Genomic DNA, 18,195 nt, shown 5'->3' with positions numbered 1-18,195 from the left:
CACCTCTCAGGCCTTTCTGTGGAGAGGGGTGCTGCAATTTCTTACAGGTCCCATCTACTTCATTTCTGCAGCAGCTTCTTATGGGAACTGCATTTCTTTTCCAAATTTCAGGGATGTTGTTCCTCCCTGATTGCATTGGGTCCAATTCATTTTCTCCTAAAGATCTTTGAAATTGACTCGGCAATATATCGTTCCTACGTTCTATACCTAAGGGATAGCACTGCAATTAAAAGAGCTACCCTTAACGCAAAGACAAATAATTTGGCTCAAAAGTGATGAGGATATTGGAGACACGCTTTCTGTCTAGTATTTTAAGGCTAAGTGTCTTAGTTGTGCTCCAGTGTTCATCTCGGTGGTGTATTCTACCCTCACACAGCCCCGAAGGGTAATTACATCTTACTGTCTGTATCAGAGTATTTCCATCACATGAATGGTTGGAGAGGGAAGGAAAAAAAAAAAAGGATATTTTCTGTGAGAAAGCATTGCCAGGGGCTGTTTCTTCAGACTTCATATTACGCCATTCCAAGGAAAACCAAGTCGAAGAGTTGAAAAGAAGAATAACAGAGTAGGAGGCATGACGGCTTGGTGTCTGCCTCTGTCCCGCTTGCACTGTGTGTCTCTAGGCCGTCAGGTGGAGCCGGGTCGTGCAGGCTGTGTTTGGAAGGACCGGTCTGCATGAAATCTGTGCTCCCTTTACTCTCAACAATGTGCTGTTTCCCTGCATGGTGCTCACCCATTAGCATTTTAATTTAGCTTCATATGACTGTGTGCTGCAGATGGATTTGCTTTCTTGCTTTTGTATGTTACACGAATGACAAACATGAGGGCATTTTCATGATGTGAAAGAATGCCGTGAAGTTGTGAAAATGAGGTGACTTCTCTTTGCCATGAGTCAAGGAATGTTAAAGCAGAGATAGATGGCTCTGACAAGGAGCCACAAATGTTTTCAATATTAAAACATTCAGGAGCCTCGATCGAATCGAAATGAGAAGTTTTGGCAGTGGCCTAGACACTCAGACATGACCTTGCATTTCTCTCTGCTGGGTGGGATGTGGCTCTTCCGGAAGTCATTCTGTCCTTTTTTTCACGAGGACACCTCCTCCTCTATGGATTTTGAGCAGCACTTGGAAATCATACGGCTTTGGGAGCATCGTGGTGAGCTGATAGGTAGTTCACTCTTATAATACTATCTTCAGACATCAAAGCGTGTCTGTTTTATGAATCCATCACTCCTTGAGGTGTGTAAATTCCTCTATCTACCACTTAGTCCCTAAGGACCCATTCATGGATTGGGTCTAAAAGTAAACAGCCTCCTGATGGAGGGTCTTAAACAGGAAAATGACATTTTAAGGGATGGGAAACATAAGAAACTGTCTCAGAAAGGTCATTTCTTCCCTATACACTAGATATTCCTGAGCACTTTCCCTTTTGTTTGATATTTGTTGAGACTTCATAGGGTAAAGTGTACACTTTAAGGCAGAGCTGGCCAATACTCATTCAACATCCAATCACCAACCCAGAGTTCATGACAGATGTCACTGACGAAGCACGGAACTCTCTCCTGCTGCACCAGGAAATAGTTTCAGGATCCTTCTCAGTACGGCACCACGTGCACACTCTACCAGTTGATCAAAGTTGTGATGGAAGATGGAAGCGACCTACCCTTCCTGGTCTGAGCTCAGCCAGTGATACGATTCCTTAGGGCGAGGGGCAACCTTTGTCTGGAAGCTGAATATTCACCTCTTCCTCTAGTCCCCCCTCCCTCTGCCTGTGGTAAAGCACTGCAAGTACAGCAGGGGCTCTTTTGAAGGTCAAACGTAGTTCCTTCTGTGTCTTGTTCCAGACCACCTCCTTTTGCTATGTCTCTGTGCCTTTCCCCTGCATGCATCAGGGGTTTGACATGCCCTCTCAGGGCGCGTCCTCTCATTTCTGACCCAGTCCTGGTTCCACGGGTGCGGTAGGCACAATTCTGAGGCGGCCCCCAAGAGTCCTGCTCCCCAGTGTTCACACCCTTTACTGTTCTTAGGGTGACTGTCCAGATACATGATGTGATAAAGGTGGAGAGATTTTGCGGCTGTAATCAAAGTCTCAAATTAGTTGATTTTGAGTTAATCAAAAGAGAGATTATCATGGGTGGGTCTGGTCTAATCAGGTTAAGTTCCTGAAAAGCTGGGCCCTTTGTAAAGGGAGAAACAGGAATGCTTCTGCTGGCCTTGAAGAGTAGAACAGCCATGTTGGTCACTGCTGCGAAGAGGGCCACGTGGCAAGACCCCGAGAGCAGCCTCTAGCTGCCGTGTGCAGCCCTTGGCCAATAGCTGGCCAGAAAATGGGGGCCTGTCCTACAGCATCAAGAAGGGCATTCTTCCAACCACCCAAGGAGCCCGGAAGTGGATGTTTTCCTAGTTGAGCCTGAAGAGGAGATATGGATGGCCAACATCATGTTTTCAGCCTTGTGAGGACCCAGCTGAAACGTGCTGGACTCCTGACCCACGGACTCTGAGACGGTAAGTTTAACTGTGCCAAGCTTCATAGTAATAGAAAACGAACCCACCAGGCCAGCTGGAAATCAGGGGTGCAGGTGCAGGGTTGTCCACTTAGCCCTTCCTGCTGCCTTCCAAAATCAGCAAAGAAATCCTTTTGTTTTGAGGGTCTTATTCGTGTTTGTAGGAAAACAAGTTGTAGTCAAAGAACAGTAACAACAAAATAGTGATGCTATCGGGGGGAATTAAAGACATTTCAAAACCTCCAATGTCACTGTACTGATTTGCAGCCCATATGGAAACATAAGGAGACAGAGCAGCCGGCCCTCACTTCCTCTCTCCCCCAGGGCGGAGCCTGAAATGGGCGTGGCCCCTGCCCTAGGAGGTGCCAGTAACCATGTCTGTAGAGACCAGTCCTAGAAGGAATCTTCACTCTCCCCAGGTCCCGCCTTCAAGAATTCCATTTACAAGTGTTAGACCCATTCCCTCTCCCTTTCACTTTACCCCTCTGTTACTTTATCTGTATGGATGCCTCATCCCCCTCATGAAGGGAGGCTGCTTTCTTCAAGGCATTTGGTAGAAAACAAATGTTATTCATCATTTACATTTTGAAAAGGTCCGGACGAAAGCCTGTGTTCTCAGTGTGCCATTGCTCGCGGCAGGCAAGCTTGCCCCAGGTAACTATTTATCATCACGTTTCTTTGCAGTGAATAAAATGGGTCCCCTCTTGCCTTTGGAAAGGTCTGTTTCACTCGTATTTTTATTTGGAACTTTTGTTTGTTCCTAAGAATGGGTAATAATAAGAAGCATTTTACCTATCTTATAAGATTCCTGTGTGGATTAAATAAGGAACTACATGAGAAGTTCTTAGCACTATAGGCATGCAACTCATGCTTAATAGATGGTAGCCATTATTATTATAATTACTATTAAAAATCTATTACACGCCCAGCAATTTGCAGGACCTCAAAGCGGTAAAGTAGAAATCCTTGAGTGCCACCTGCCTGGGTCACAGGAGAAACTGTCAGGTTGACCATCACGGTGGCTCGTCATTCAGGAGTGGGCGGGGCTTGAGTGCCAGAACGTAAACTGAGCTCCATCCATCAAGAAAAGCTTAACCCAGAAAGGTAGGGTACAGGGCTGAGATCATGGCGGGTCGTGGTGCAAAGTCTCTGTTTGGGGCTTCTTCTGGACTAGTGGCGCTGAAAGAGAATTGAATGGATGGCTGTAAAGTTTCAGAATCCAGAAAGTCAGCTTCTAACCTGGGAATCAGAGCTGATTATGAAGGTGAGGAGTTATGGGTATTGGATACCTAAAGTATGCCACTCGGGAAGGATCAGGGTTCTCATCAGCCTTCTGTTTTTCTGGGCAACCGGAAGAACTTCATTTCAAGCATTAGGTTGCCAGTTTTTCACATATACATGTGCGTGCCTAGGCATGTGTGCATGATGGTACCATAAAAAGAGGCAGCTTAGCTGTCTGTTCAGATTATATTGGGTTGTCATAAGTCATGACATAGTTTTTCTATGTTTCTCATTGCAAAAATGCGTCATGACTTTTCCGACAACCCAATAGGTAAGATCAACCAAGGCTTGTCTGTAAACCTAGGGAGCTGCCGTTTTCCTCCTCTTGGGACTGTATAACCTTTGTGTTTACGTGTTTAGCCCTTTATAAAATGCCTTTCTGTTCCTAGCTTTTTTTTTGATGGTTGGGTCAGAAGCATTCAAGTTCTTCGAATCAGTTGGTGCTTCAGCCGCCCTAGTACTGGAAACATAAGAATATCATAATCCCAGAGTGATAGAAAGACCTTTCAAGGAAGACGAGATACCCAGAGGCTGTAAAGGAAAAGTCTGAAGGATTGGACCACGTAAAAACGAAAAGCTTCAGTTCAGCCAAACACCAGAAATGAATTCACAAGATAAAATACACGTCAGAGAAGCCTATTAGCTCAACACATCTGACAGTTTCCAAAGAACATCTACAGTCTAACCTGAAAAAATGAACAAAATGGTAGGAAAGAGGCAGTGTACACTGAGGCAATTCCATAAGAAGCAATAGGAATGCCCACTTAACCAGCCAAAGTCTGCTTAATCTTAAAAGAGTGAAGACTAGCGCTTAGTACAGAATAAAATTTATTGCAGATTAAAATGACACTTCTGCCATACATGAAAACACTGTTGGCCAGGGCGTGGGTCCTCAGGCACAGTCCCGGGGTATCCAGGAGGGGGCATCCCCCAGGAGTAGTAAGGAGCAGCGTTGGCTTCGGCAGTGCCTGAGTTTGTGGTCCTGAATCTGAGCGGGGGTCCAGCAGGTGGAGACGCGCCTGTGTCATTGTCCTCCACCCCCCCCCCCGACCTCTAAAGTAAGTCTAAGCAAAGAATGACTCATTTTGGTGACTCAGCTCAAAGCTGAGGACTTTTTAAAACAATTTTCTAGTGCTTATTTGGTTAAGCCTGTGGCTAAAATTTTTCTTTGTACCTTTTCCTGTCTAGATGTTCTTTGCTTTCTTTCTTTCTTTTCATTTTTATCCTTGAATTTTATTACCAAAATATTTCAGTGGTTTCCTAGGTTACAATTCTTTCTAACCTCAATTGGGTCTTTCTTTCCTTTAATTCAGCCATGTTTTCTTTTATTATGTCTAATTTCTCTGGTTTTGTCCTCTCTTCCTACTCTTTAGAATGCCAGTACAGTATATGTTAGATCTCTGTAGTGTCACGCCATGGATCTTTTTTTTATGCCATGTCTGTAATCACTTTTTACTTTGTGTCAGGGATTTTTGTCCTGGAGGGAACATTTGCCAATGTCAAATGCTAGAGACAAGCTGCCAGTGCCTAATGGGTGGAGGCCAAGGATGCTGCTAAATATCCTACAGTGAACAGGACAGCCTCTGTCACAACAAAGAATTACCCAGTCCGAAATGTCCATGGTGCCGAGGTTGGGAAACTCCATTCAGGGTCAAGGCTGGATCCTGTTAGGTCTGTGCTTCAAATAATTCCAAATGATTGTGGAAGGAACCCAAACTTCTACAGGAGCAATACGTAGATAATATTTCCTCCTGTAGATATTATTTTTTGATACTAATGCTAATGCTTATAGTATTTTCTCAAATTCATGTGTGTGAATATTTGAAGCTCAAAACTAGAGGTGTCCTCATATATCTAGCTTATAATTTCAAGGGATAGACACTGTAATAAACCCTGATTAAAACTCGATTATCTAACATGCCAAGGGTTTATGCTATTTGAGTGGGTTATATTGTCTAGTTAATGGAAACTTAGCCTCAAAAGATTTTTGTTTCAACCTTTGTTTTTCAAAAACGATAGCATTTTCTGGTGGAGTTTCTTACAATAGCTCTGGATTATCAAGCAAGTTGAAAACCCTGAAGTCCTATATAAATATAGGAGAGAATTATGGTTATTAATATATTGGGTTGTCAGAAAAGTCATGATGCATGTTTGCAACAGATGGCACTAGTTAATTTTTGGAAGTACTAGAGTCTTTCGCATCTATGTTATTGCTATGTCATTTGACAGCTGACAGTTCTAGCTTCATTCTAAAAAAGAGTGATTTGGTTGAGTTTTGCAGATTTTACAAGTTGAAGATGGAAGACCAAACTGTGCATTTTTGCCACATTTTACTGTTTTATTTCCATAAAGGGAAGAACGCACGTCAAGCTTGTGAAAAGTTGCATAAAGTTTACAGTGACAATGCTCTACAAGAATGTCAGTGCCAGCGATGGTTCACGAAATTCCGTGATGGTGATTTTGATCTCAATGACCTCCTCGGTCAGAGAGGCCCACCGAGGTTGATGACGACAAAATAAAGGCATTGATCAAGTCAAACCCACATTACATGACACGAGATATTGCAGAAACATTGAACATCCATCATTCAAGCGTTCACGACCACCTGAAGAAGCTGGGATACATAACAAGCTCAATATTTGGGTTCCGCATGAACTCAAAGAAGTTCATTTGATGGCGCGTATAAACATCTGCAATATGCTCATTAAACGTGAGGAAAATGATCCTTTTTCAAAGTGACTGATAACTGGTGATGAGAAGTGGATTGTTGACAACAATGTGGTGCACAAACAGTCTTGGTCCTGAGGTAATGATTCGCCTCAAATGACACTGAAAGCAGACATTCATCAGAGGAAGGTTATGCTCTCAGTGTGGTGGAATTTTAAAGGTGGTGTGTTTTTCGAGCTCAAACCAAGGAACCAAACAATCTATTCAAATGTGTCCTGTCGGCAATTGGACCATTTGAATGAATCCATCATCCAGAAACGTCCAGAGCTGTTTAATTGTAAAGGAGTTGTGTTCTATTGCGACAACACGAGACCACACACAAGTTTGATCACCCATCAAAAATTACTAGAGCTTGGATGGGATATGTTGCCACACCCACCATACTTGCCTGACCTTGCGCCATCAGACTTCCACTTGTTTCACTCTTTTCAAAACTCCTTGTGTGGTATAACGTTCAATTCAGATGAGGCTGTAAATCAGTACCTTGTTCAGTTTTTTGCAAATAAAGACAGGTTATTCTAAGAACGAGGAATTATGAAGCTCACTGAAAGATGGCAAAAGGTTATCGAACAAAATGGGCAATATATCATTGATCTTTGTTCTTTACATAAATAAATGACCTTTGAAAAACATAGACAAAATACGTCATGACTTTTCCGACAACCCAATTTCTCCTAGATTGGACTAAAATGACACTGAGCAAAACATATTTCCTGACAGTGATTTAAAAAAAAAAAAAGTCAACATCTAGCCATATTGAGTTCTAGTTATTCAGTGAAATTTTATTTAGCACTTTCATCACATGCATGCATCATGCTTATTGGGCTAGAGAAGTTCCATGAGACTAATGAACTGACCTGGACTCACTTTATTTTTTTTTCCCCCATAAATACACATATTTGAGTGCTTGCTGTTCTAATTGTTGGCAAATTCATTTGCATAATTTCCTTCAATATTTCATAGAACTTACAAAATTAATTACTTGATTTCTGTAAGAATATCCATCCCCTCCCCTCCTTTTATGTATTAAAGCTAATTTAAAGGGAGGAATTTAATTCATTGTTTACTCAGATTACACATGCATAATGAGACCTCAGTGGGAGAGGATGTCGGATACCATCTTTGAGAATCAGTACCTTGGGGCAATAATATGACACTCTACCCATTAAGAGTCCCCAGTTTATAGACTTGGGATGGTCAAACCTGGAGTTTCTAGGGCTCTCCTCATTTCCAAAATGCTAAAAAGAAAAGGTTGGAGGAGAGCAGCACAAACTTCGGAGGCAGAAGTTCCCACGGTCAGCATTCAGTGGGTTTTCTAGGTCTTATAATTTCCCAAATTCACTGATACTCAATAAAATGATGTATCTTCCCTTTTTATGGCTATTTCTTGATATTTTCTAATAGCCTCTCCACAAAACTTTGAAATAAAACACTAAGGAAACAGACACAGTATTGTCTGCTCGGATCAAGTTTTAGATTTTTCTCTCTCTTTCTCTCTCTCTCTCTCTCTCTCCTCCCTCTCTCCTCCCTTTTTTCCCTCCTCCCCCTCAGCAGTTCTATGGGGTTAACCAAAACAATCTTAAGTGAGGTTTTTAAAGTTAACAATTGCCTAGTTTTCATGTATGTGGGTGTTTAATTCACAGGTTACAGAACCCATGGTCTCTTTGGAAGTTGCAACACATTTTCTTTAAGGCCAGCCAAACCTTACCACTTTGCTTACAACTAACCATGTTCCAGAAAGAGTTCAAGTCAGCTTACAAAGGTTAAGGCTTTGCAAAATTAAAGCCATGCCATGTTCATGCTTTACTATACCATGTACTCCGACGGCAAACAAAATAGCAGCTTGTGTGAACACCTTTTTGGTCATTATTAGACACTGTGCAGTGAGACCATGTGATCAACAAGAAACTCACTCAGTGTTGGCTGTGGGCTTAGCATTGAGTTGGGCACTGTGAACGGTGAAGGAAACAGTACCTAGTAGGTACAGAAAACAGGAGCTAGTGGGTAGAACAGTTCCCTTTTCCAGAACTCAGTTATCCAGGAAACTTATCTAGCTAGGAGACAGTCAAGAGGTGAATTAAATCTTTGATCAGCCCAAGTAACGAGGCAGTGCCTCTAGCCCTGAGACCTATTTACTCATATTTTGCATACAAATCTAACAGACATACTTTTGTGATTTCCAAGCTCATAGCACCTTAAGAACAATGAATGGGGGCCGGCCGAGTGGCGCGATGGTTAAGAACTCGCTTGGGATGCCAGAGGGCCCCGGTTCGGATCCCACATATGAGGGCCAGTGACACTGCCCTCCACAGCTAAGATGCTGAACAACAGCTCAACCTGGAGCTGGGCTGCCATGAGTCGCCGGCGACGGCGTGGGCTGCAGTCCCTGTGGCAGTGGATTGCCATGGGCTACCGTGTGTGGCCAGCAGCCAGCGTGAGCGGCCAGCAGCCGCAGTGAGCGGCCGTCCAGATGCCGGCGACTGATCTGCCTCGCCAGAGAAGAGCGCAATGATGGTGCCAACTTGGGCCAGTGAAGCAACATCCTCCACAACTAGATTGAAGAATAAAACGACAGCAACTTGTCTGTTCCCCTTTCCCCAATTCCCCAGCACTGTTCCCATCCCCCCAATTCCCCAAAAAAAATCTTTAAAAAAAAAAAAAAAAAAGAACAATGAATGGGAAGGTGATAGATTACTACTGCAGGCACCTATGGCTGGAAGCCTCTCAAGTAAGAGATGAGAAATTTGAGGAACAAATAGATAAAAGGCAACAGACTCCATGCGAGGCAATAAACAAGGGGACACTTAGTAATAAGGCACAACGGCAGTCATGGGTGGCAAACACTACTTAACACACTGCTTAATTGTTTAAAAAGAGATACATAAGATATACCATGAATATGCTTCTTGCTAAAATGTTTACACTTTTTAAAAAGCTGAGGCCTAAGGAAGAAAATCCTCAGCTACCTGTAAAACTCAGCCCCTCTGATGGACTTATGTTCTGGATAGCTGAGATTTTAGTATTGTTGATGAGGCAGGACTGATAATAAAGAGCAAGTGACAGGATGTCATGAAATAGTGGGTTGTCTGCCACCTTTTTTGATAGGTCCCAAGGGAAAGGAAGTGATTACAAGCTCTACCAGTGAAAGAATGGTTAAGGATTTGTGCTAGGCCTTGAAGCTGGACTAGAATTCCAATAGGTGGTGGGGTTTCACATTGATTAAATATGTCCATTTTTTTTATCCCTTTTCCCCCACTTTCTCTCTGGAAAGCGTTCCAAGGAGATGGACCCCTTGGGGGTAGAGATTCTAAAAGGGGACACATATTGGTGCCAAAGCAAAATCTTCTATCTTCACCATTTTTCTCAGGACCACCTTCCATCTCTCTCAGCATCTTCCTTTCTCCAGCCATTCTGAGTCAAGCTATTCTGTTCCAGCGTGAAGTGCAGAGCAGAGTAAGGCAGTAGGAGCCGTGTCCTAGGCTCAGGTTCTGGAGTCTTATGAGCTGGGTGACCTTGAGCAAGATATTGAACCTGGGCTCCTGGAGCTGACACCAGGAATCACAAAATCACAGCCACGAGTCAGCAGGACAGCGCAGGCGATGAGTATTTTCTCAACCACAAAATCCTGTGAGGGATGGTTTAAGTGTTAGTTTTCCACTGAGTAATACGATTCTTCAGGATTCCTGTTTTCTCTTCACAAATCTAGTACCTCGGGGACCCGATTATAGGAATGAGCTACTCTTTAAGACTTTAAATAACTCAGCAGCAATAGCGTGGCTGTGATTATTATTATTACATGTGGTTTAAGTCTCAGCATGAAGAGCAAGTAATTGAAAAAACCTTCTTTCCAGCGTTTGCCTTAAGAAAGTATCAAAAACAGGTATTATTTGGTTGATCGTGTGAAATGTGCTAGGAAATTATAAAAATTTAGATGGCAAGACTGAGAAAGGGAACAGTAATGACACCAAGCCAGTCTGTCTGGAGGTTTGAGGAGAGGCTGGTATTGATAGATGATTGCCCATTCGAGCCATCATGGCTTTTTAGGTTCAAGTGGACAGGCTGGAAACCCTTATCAATTGTGGTGTGGTCACTTATCCAAGATGAGCCTATCACGCCTGCCCATCCACCACTCCCTTGACCAGGGAAGGACTGCTGTGTGTCACTTAGAACTGTGCTGTGCTCGGGTTTCACCCCTAGTGAGAAGGAGCTCATGGTTCTCATTGGGCTGAGAGTGGATTTCATTCCGTGTCCCCTGGGGAAATCTGCAGATGTCCAGGGTGCTTCTTATCCTCTCTCATCATCATTCATCTTTGTCCCTTCCAACCCCTCCTCACCACTGGAGCACGATGGTCTGTTTACAATGCAAATCTAACCACTAATCGTCCATTGTTCTCTAAGTCCTCTAGAATAAATCCTGAATTCCTTAGCAGGGACAGCGAAGCCCTCTGTGATCTGGTCCCCTGGTTAGTGACTGCCAGTCTCCAACTAGCAATTGATGCTTTAATAATGTCAGAGTACTTGAAATCCATGTGCCCCTCTCCCCTGATCCTGCCCGATGCCTCCGTGCCTTTGCAGCTGCTCTTTATTGGAGCATTCTTCTACACTCTCCTTACCTGGCTAGTCTTCCTTGGTGTTCAGGACTTAACGCAGACATCTTTTCTAATGACCTTCCTTATTAGTCCACAGTGGGGCCCAGGAAGGTTGTGCTCTGTGCTCTCATGAAACTGTGCAGGCCTCTTTACTTGTGGTGGCACATGGAAATGATCTGTTTATGTGATGCTAGAATATGGGTTTTTTAAAAACAAGGACTGTGTTTTGTTTATCTCTAAGCCACGAACACTTAGCAAGAGACCGGGCAGCCTACACAACAAGCATGTGTCACATTGAACCATTAGTTGTATCTCTAGAATATTTCTACAGCGAGGTGCATCTGTTGGCCCAGTAATGGAGGTCTACCTTGATTACTGGACAAAGGGGAGCACTGAAGTGCTTACTAAGTCAGTATGGATAAGCTGGTTATTGTCTCCATTTTCTACTGATAAATGTCCTACGTTTCAGAAGCCATTTTAATGTTTCCTCTGTTCCTTGCATCATCACAGGCATTATGGGGACCCACCAGTGACCGGGCGGAATATCTGCCATCAAAGAGTTTGTTTCCTAGGGCACAAAGTTAAATATAAATGCTGCAAGAGAACTCACAGCCTTGGGGTTCCAGTGACTAGACAGATTGCCTGCTCTTGAAACAGTCAGAAAAGACTTCGTAGGATAAGACGCACACCAGATAACCTTGGACAATGGCTAAGATTTTGAAAAGTAGACACTGGGGAGAGGTAAAGGAGGGATGGGGAGATGACACAGTCCAGCCAGAGGAAATACTGAGGGCAAAGAGTGGGGAGAGCCCTGAGTGTATGTGGGAAACAAGAGCTTAGCTGGTGGTTCCCGACTTGATGCTAATGTGACTCATTTTCCACCAGTTCCCCCACCTCTATGCTCCAGCCACCCCAACTCCTTGCTCTAGTCCAGTGGTTCACAAACTTGAGTGAGCGTCAGAGCATTCCAGAGAACTTGTAAAACAGATTGCTGGACACCATTCCAGCTACTGAATTTCTGATGCAGTAGGTCAGATAATGCTGAGGATCTGGTCTGGGGCCATGTTGGGAAACCACTGCCAAGCTTTTGTGTTGACAGCGCCATGACAAATGCCTGAAGACGTGCTCCCCACTCTCATCCCAGACCCTGTAGGAGACGGACCTCAGACCCCACCCGGAGCCTCAGGCTCTGGCGCAGCAACTGCCCCTGGAAAGCACAGCCAAGCGGCCACCACCATTTAAGCTGGAGAGCAGGTGTTGTTTCCCCATCGTCCCGGCAAATGAAAGACTAGCTCGAACCATCTGGTCCTGCGACACCCTCCTACAGCACTGCTTCAAAGCAGCCCAACATATTTTCTCTTCCGTCTTGTCGATAAAATACTGCTCCTCGGGGCTGTCGGCTTGTCACATTTGCAGGCCATACACCAAGTTGGAGCCATGAGTGATGCAGCAAGCGGAGGACCGTGGGGGCAGCCAGCCCCTCAACCTTTTGCTGCCGACACTGTGCACCCCTCCTCTTGGGGAAGATTCTCTAAACGGATGCTTTAAAGTATTTTTTAGAAGTAGAAACAAAATGTGTCCCCCCCTTTCCTGGCCACACTGCCCTTTCTGTCCTGTTAATTTTGCTTTGCCATATGACAGTGAAGAATCAATGTGTAGCATTTCTAACAGCCAGGTAGAGTGTGTATACATTTATTAAGATTAATTAAAAAGTAACAAATTGTAAAGTAATAACATTAACAACCAGTAGAGAAAGTGTAGACGTTTTGACAGTCTTTTTGAATTTCATTAAAAGATGGTAGTGACAAAAACCCCAGAGACTATTTCTACTTTACTAAAGAAATAGGTCACAGATTCAATTACAGTCACTGAAGCATGGACTCAATCTATCATGGCAAATTAAGTACATTTTAGCAACCTACTTTCCTTTAAAAATTTTATAGACACTTTCAGTGGAAGAAGAAAGACGAGAGAGAAAAAAAAAGAAATTGCAAAACCAAGTCCCACCTTTCCTCCCCCTCAGCTCTGAGTAAGCATTTGGCTTATTTTCTTGGGGTAGAAGACAGAAAATCGTTAAGAAAGACTCAACTCAGTCACAATTATTACTTTTTGCTTGTTCATGGTTTAATGATGCAGATTTGGAATTGGGAGTAGGAAATGGCTCCAAATTAGAATCGTTAGTCTTCCAAGGGGGGCTTTGTTCTCCAGGCTGAGCCCCACCCCCCCCTTTTCTTGAAAGAGGACTGTTTGTACTTTGCAGCTTTTATGAAAATTTTGCCTTAGACTCTCAGAGCAGACATGTTGTGTTCAATTCTGGAAAGATAAATAAATAAAAAAATAAAAAAGTGCTCATTCAGCCTGTGGATATGGTTTAGCCAAGTGAAAATATTGGGACAATGAAACACCCTTTCGCCCATAGCGAAATTGATTTTATGTTGACAAGTGGCATCTGTGAAGGGCCTCTCGATGAAGCAGCAGGAGCCATCTTGAAGACACTGCAGCCCAGCAGCTCTTGGAGAGGATGAGACGGTGAGACCTTCAGGTTTCTTCCCCTGTGACAGGTAAGAAAGTGGGGCCAGGACGCTCACAACTTCGGAATCTGCCGTTTGGCCTGGTCGGAAAGTGTCAGACACCCAAGTGTAGGCCTTCTTCCTAAAAAGACAGTGCTACCAAGGCACCTACTTAGTTTAGTGCTGGTGTTTCTTATCCCTCCACATTCTGGTCTTTTCCCTTAGAACTCTGGCTGGCCTTCTCCTGGTGCCTCTGTGTGACGGGCACAGACGACGTGAGCAGTTGCGTTTGCTTCCAAGAGAAGTGATAGAGGAGCTTCGTGCATCTCCGAATTATCTGGCTATTGCTCAATCAAACAAGAGCCTCTCTTGAGCCAGCCAGGAGACTGAACTCACAGGTAGGAGCCCGGAGAAACTCATTGCTAATTTTGATTTCCAAGTTGTAACTTCTTTCGGGATTAGGTTTAACTGTAGCTGGTAAGGTGAAGATCTCACACGGCCACCATCACCCTTCAAAATATTGCACGTTCATAGGCATCCACAGCCCGCTTGCTTGGTCACATAGATAACCGACTTAAGAGCCAGCAGCGCTCCCTCCAGCATGAGTTCCTCCAGACAACGGAGTTAAGACAGATGTGGGCTGATGTGTGTACCTGTGGACTGTGAAACTGATCCGTGAGCTTGCTCCCAGAAAGGGAGAGCCATGCGCTGGGGGCTGGCTCGTGGGACTAGAAGGTGACAAACTGAGGCCGCAGGTTCTCCGTATCAAGATCAAGGGCACGTGTCGGCGTTCGTCCGTAGCAGCCGGGCTTGACCTTGACGATGAGAAGGGAAAAGCAGCTGTGTGCTTCGGTGGCCGCCTAGCCTCCCATCAGAATGGTGTGCTTGCTACGTTTCCTGCTTCTCCTGCAGCAATGCCCGTTGCAGCTTCTATGTCTGAACCCGTGCCCACGACCAGGCCGGTGCAAAACACCCTCAATAGCTAAATATACTTACAAATTATAATATACACAGTAATGTGTACTATAGAAAAAATGTTATATGTTAAGTATGATTTTACTTTTATTTTAAATTATACTCAGTGCAGTGAGATAGTTCCACTATGAGAGGCCCCTGGGAACTGAGACCAAAGGAAGAGCTATTCCCATCTCAAGTTCACTTGCTGAGTATGGAAAATTCCAGTATAGACAGCAAGGCCCTGCTCCCAGGGGTTTTGGTTGAACTCATCTGGGGTGGGTCAAATAGTTCACCCATCCAAGCAAGATATTTGACCCACCCCAGATGAGTTGTGTTTTAAGGTTTGTCGTTTGATCAAACATATAGCATTGGTTGGATAGCATTGATTTATATTGTTTTTCTTTCTCATTATATACTTCTAAATTTGCATACAATAAAATCATTTTCAACATGACTCCCTAATACTCCTCTCTGCTGTCACCTGGGGAGCCATCAACTTCCAATACTTCCGCAACTTCCTTATTGCTGAGAAGCACTCTTCCTGAGTCTGAGAGGTGAAGATGGTGCTAAGCATGGCGCGTCTCTACTCGGGGCTTCTGACTACACACGAACACACATTTGCTCAAAATGACAAAACAGATAGCAGGTGAGGCTACCCAGGAAGACAAGTGCTTAGCTTTGCAACCCCCAGAATGATGTTAAGCCTCTGAGATCAATGCTGACAAGACAAGTATTGGAGAACAGCCATATGAAGTCAGGAGTCAGTGGGATAATCTCTAGAAATATTGTAAAGGACAGATCAAATCTCGGGATAACACCATCTTTTTCTTGTTTGAGTTTTGAAAAGACATAATCGGAGGGTGCACTAAGCTTAGCGTCCTTGGGAGATGCTGCAGCATAACGCTTAGGACTGTAGACCCAGAAGCTTGATTACCCGTATTGAATATGCACTCTGCCACTTGCTAAGTGGTCTGGGGCTTAATCCCTATGTGCCTCAACTGCCTCATCTGCAAAATGGGGACAGCAGTCATCCCTCTCACAGGGTGGTTGTGAGGATTCGGTGCCTTAATACATGTAAGTTGCTTAGCTCGGGGCTTGGCACAGTGTGCTGAAGAAGTGTAGCTATTGTCATACTTGTTTGTACCATCGTAGGCATTCGGTAGGTGGTCATAATTGTTGAGATGGCCCATGCTGTATCTTCAACTACACTTTCTTTTTGTAGCTTAAATAATAGCAGATCAAAAGGCATATTTTCAGAAAGAAAAATATTGACATCTCTGGTGGACCATTGCCAAGACAACATAGTAAAGTGGATTTGGAACTGGGAAAACCGTACCTTTCGGCGTCCTATGAGTGACCTTGGTCACGTCTTTGGAACTTTTTGAGCCTTAGTTTCATTAAATGAAAGCAGTTCTATATTTGTCTTGCATCCTTGAGTGGGATTTTCATTAGGGTCTTATGAAAAAACTCTCGTTATTTATGTAGCACTTATTTTACTAGAGCCCTTCTCATAAATCATTGCATTTAAGCCTCATGCTGACACTTTGAGACAGATATTATCATCCCTAATTTACAAATGAAGAAATGGAGGCCAGGAATTTCCCAGAGCCACCAAACTCTTAGGCAGCAAGCACTTCAGGCCCTCCCCAGTTCGGCAGTATTTCTCATGGACAGTAAGTGCATCATTTCAGAAAACGATATGAGGGGACATACTTAGGAAATTATAGTGTATGATGTAAATGGGACGTTGCATTAATTGGAGCGTCTCCTTTGGATACTATGTAGAGAGAGAGGTAGACAGCATAGAAACAACGGATGTCCGCTACAAGAGCCACTCTCTCATCATTCAGCAGCAGTGAAGTTGGGACCCCAACAGCAACTGGACCTCTCTGCTCAGTGTTGACTCGGCGGAGGCATTGTGCTGTTACACTGCTGACTGCTTTGATCACTTACCCATCCTTCCATCGCATTGCTGGTTTTCACTTCGGGGTGACACATCGCTGACCTATTAAACAGTCCACATGGAAATTAATTAACTAATAATTGCCTCCAGCATATAACAGTGAATTAGAGCTCAGGAAGTGAAACAAAGGTCTCTGGAAAGTAGACTAAGCAGTCAAATAGCTGGTTGGGTTATTCCCTTCCATAAGTCTCATTCTGCCTTCCCCTCCCCTCCATCCCTTGATGAACTTGGCATAGCAACAGAGCACAGCTGGACTGCAGTATGGCTTGAGAAGTGCACTCATAGCCTGGGATGTTAGATGAGCTTCAATTTGTTCAAACCACTTGTGACTCCAGGCAGCAGTGTGAAAAATGAGAAATTTAGTTACCTATATAGATAGTAATAGCAACAGTCATACCTTGAAATTCTGTAATATTTTTCAAGTTACTATGCACATTCACACACATTTCAGGCAATTTTTACAACGATTTGGTGAAATAGACAGGATTGTTATTCTTATTATAGAGTAAACAAAGCTGAGACTGGGGGATTTTTGGCCTGTCCTCTCCCACCGCTGGTCAGGGACAGACTCATGCCCTTGCTAATCCTGTCTCTGTGCAGACTCCTGGTTTACCAGGGCCACCTTTCTGGAACTAGGCTCCCTTTTATTTTGGGAACTCCTAGACTCCCAACTCTAAGCATTCACATCCAGCTACCATGTTCTTATCAGACCGTATCCTTCTGACCATGCTTGATTGATGTGGGGTCGGACATCTGACCCACTGTAGGTCAATCTTTCCTGAGACTTTTTCAAATTGGAAATGGGAGATAAAGTCAGGGAGTTTCCAATAAAGGAAGCTTAGACAGGCATGATTTTTGTTATGTTGATAAAGGTGGTTTGAGGGGAAAGGATGAAGCTGACAGAGAAGCAGAGCTGAGAGAAAGAGAGAGGATCTTGGCAGCTCTGAAGTGCTGTTCTTAAGACCGCGTCCCTTGGGAAAATAGTCTTACAATAAATTCTCTCTCTTTTCCCAGTTCTCTTCAACATGCCCTCTTAGTTCTGAATGAATAAAGGGAGAGACGCTAGCCCTAAAAATCATCTTGATCTGTGTCAAAAAGATGACTCAGGTTTTCATGTTTGTTCTTGCTCTGTAGCTACTTATCTAACTCATCCACACAGTTGTGGACATATTGAATATGATGCAGAGAACAGAACAAGGTTGCTAATTAGTTAAGCAGATCATACATATTTAAGATCTCACTGTAGAAATTGGCTCATAAGTGTTCCCTCCATCCCTACCAAATCAGTATCATTCAAAACCATGAGCATCATTAGCTTTGACTTGACATAGTAGATAATTACATCCCCGAACAGGTTTTAGTGAGATATCATTTCTCTGCTTTTTAAATCAAGGTTCCAAATCCTTAATGTCATAGGAATATTTTTTATTGGTTTAGAGTCCATAATATGGAGCCAGGTTTAAAATCTTAGCTCTGGTATTTACCCTCTGGGTAACCTTGGGCGAGTTTCTTTATGCCTCAGTTATGTCACCTGTAAAATGGGCAATTATAATAGAGCTGTTTCCTGTGGTCATATAGAAGCTAAATAAGTTAGTATCTGTAAGGTGCTTAGAATGGTTCTTGGGCATAATACTTGCTGCATAAAAATCAGCTATTGTTACTATT

The 18,195-nt window shown here is 43.6% G+C and overlaps 1 long non-coding RNA gene across 2 annotated transcripts in view; it reads left to right on the top strand.

Annotated features, from left to right (window-relative positions):
• The window catches only part of LOC109383557 (uncharacterized), a 266,734-nt gene extending 251,792 nt beyond the window's left edge, over positions 1–14,942 (top strand). For both annotated transcript variants that reach the window (XR_002124217.1, XR_002124215.1), the window contains one exon: positions 13,836–14,942. This is a non-coding gene — a long non-coding RNA (uncharacterized LOC109383557). The remainder of the gene's footprint in view (positions 1–13,835) is intronic.
• The last annotated feature ends 3,253 nt before the right edge of the window (positions 14,943–18,195 follow it).

This window comes from Hipposideros armiger, unplaced genomic scaffold, assembly GCF_001890085.2.
Source record: "Hipposideros armiger isolate ML-2016 unplaced genomic scaffold, ASM189008v1 scaffold_4, whole genome shotgun sequence".
In the NCBI taxonomy this organism is placed as follows: Eukaryota; Metazoa; Chordata; class Mammalia; order Chiroptera; family Hipposideridae; genus Hipposideros; species Hipposideros armiger.
This window is presented reverse-complemented; position numbering and strand designations above follow the sequence as displayed.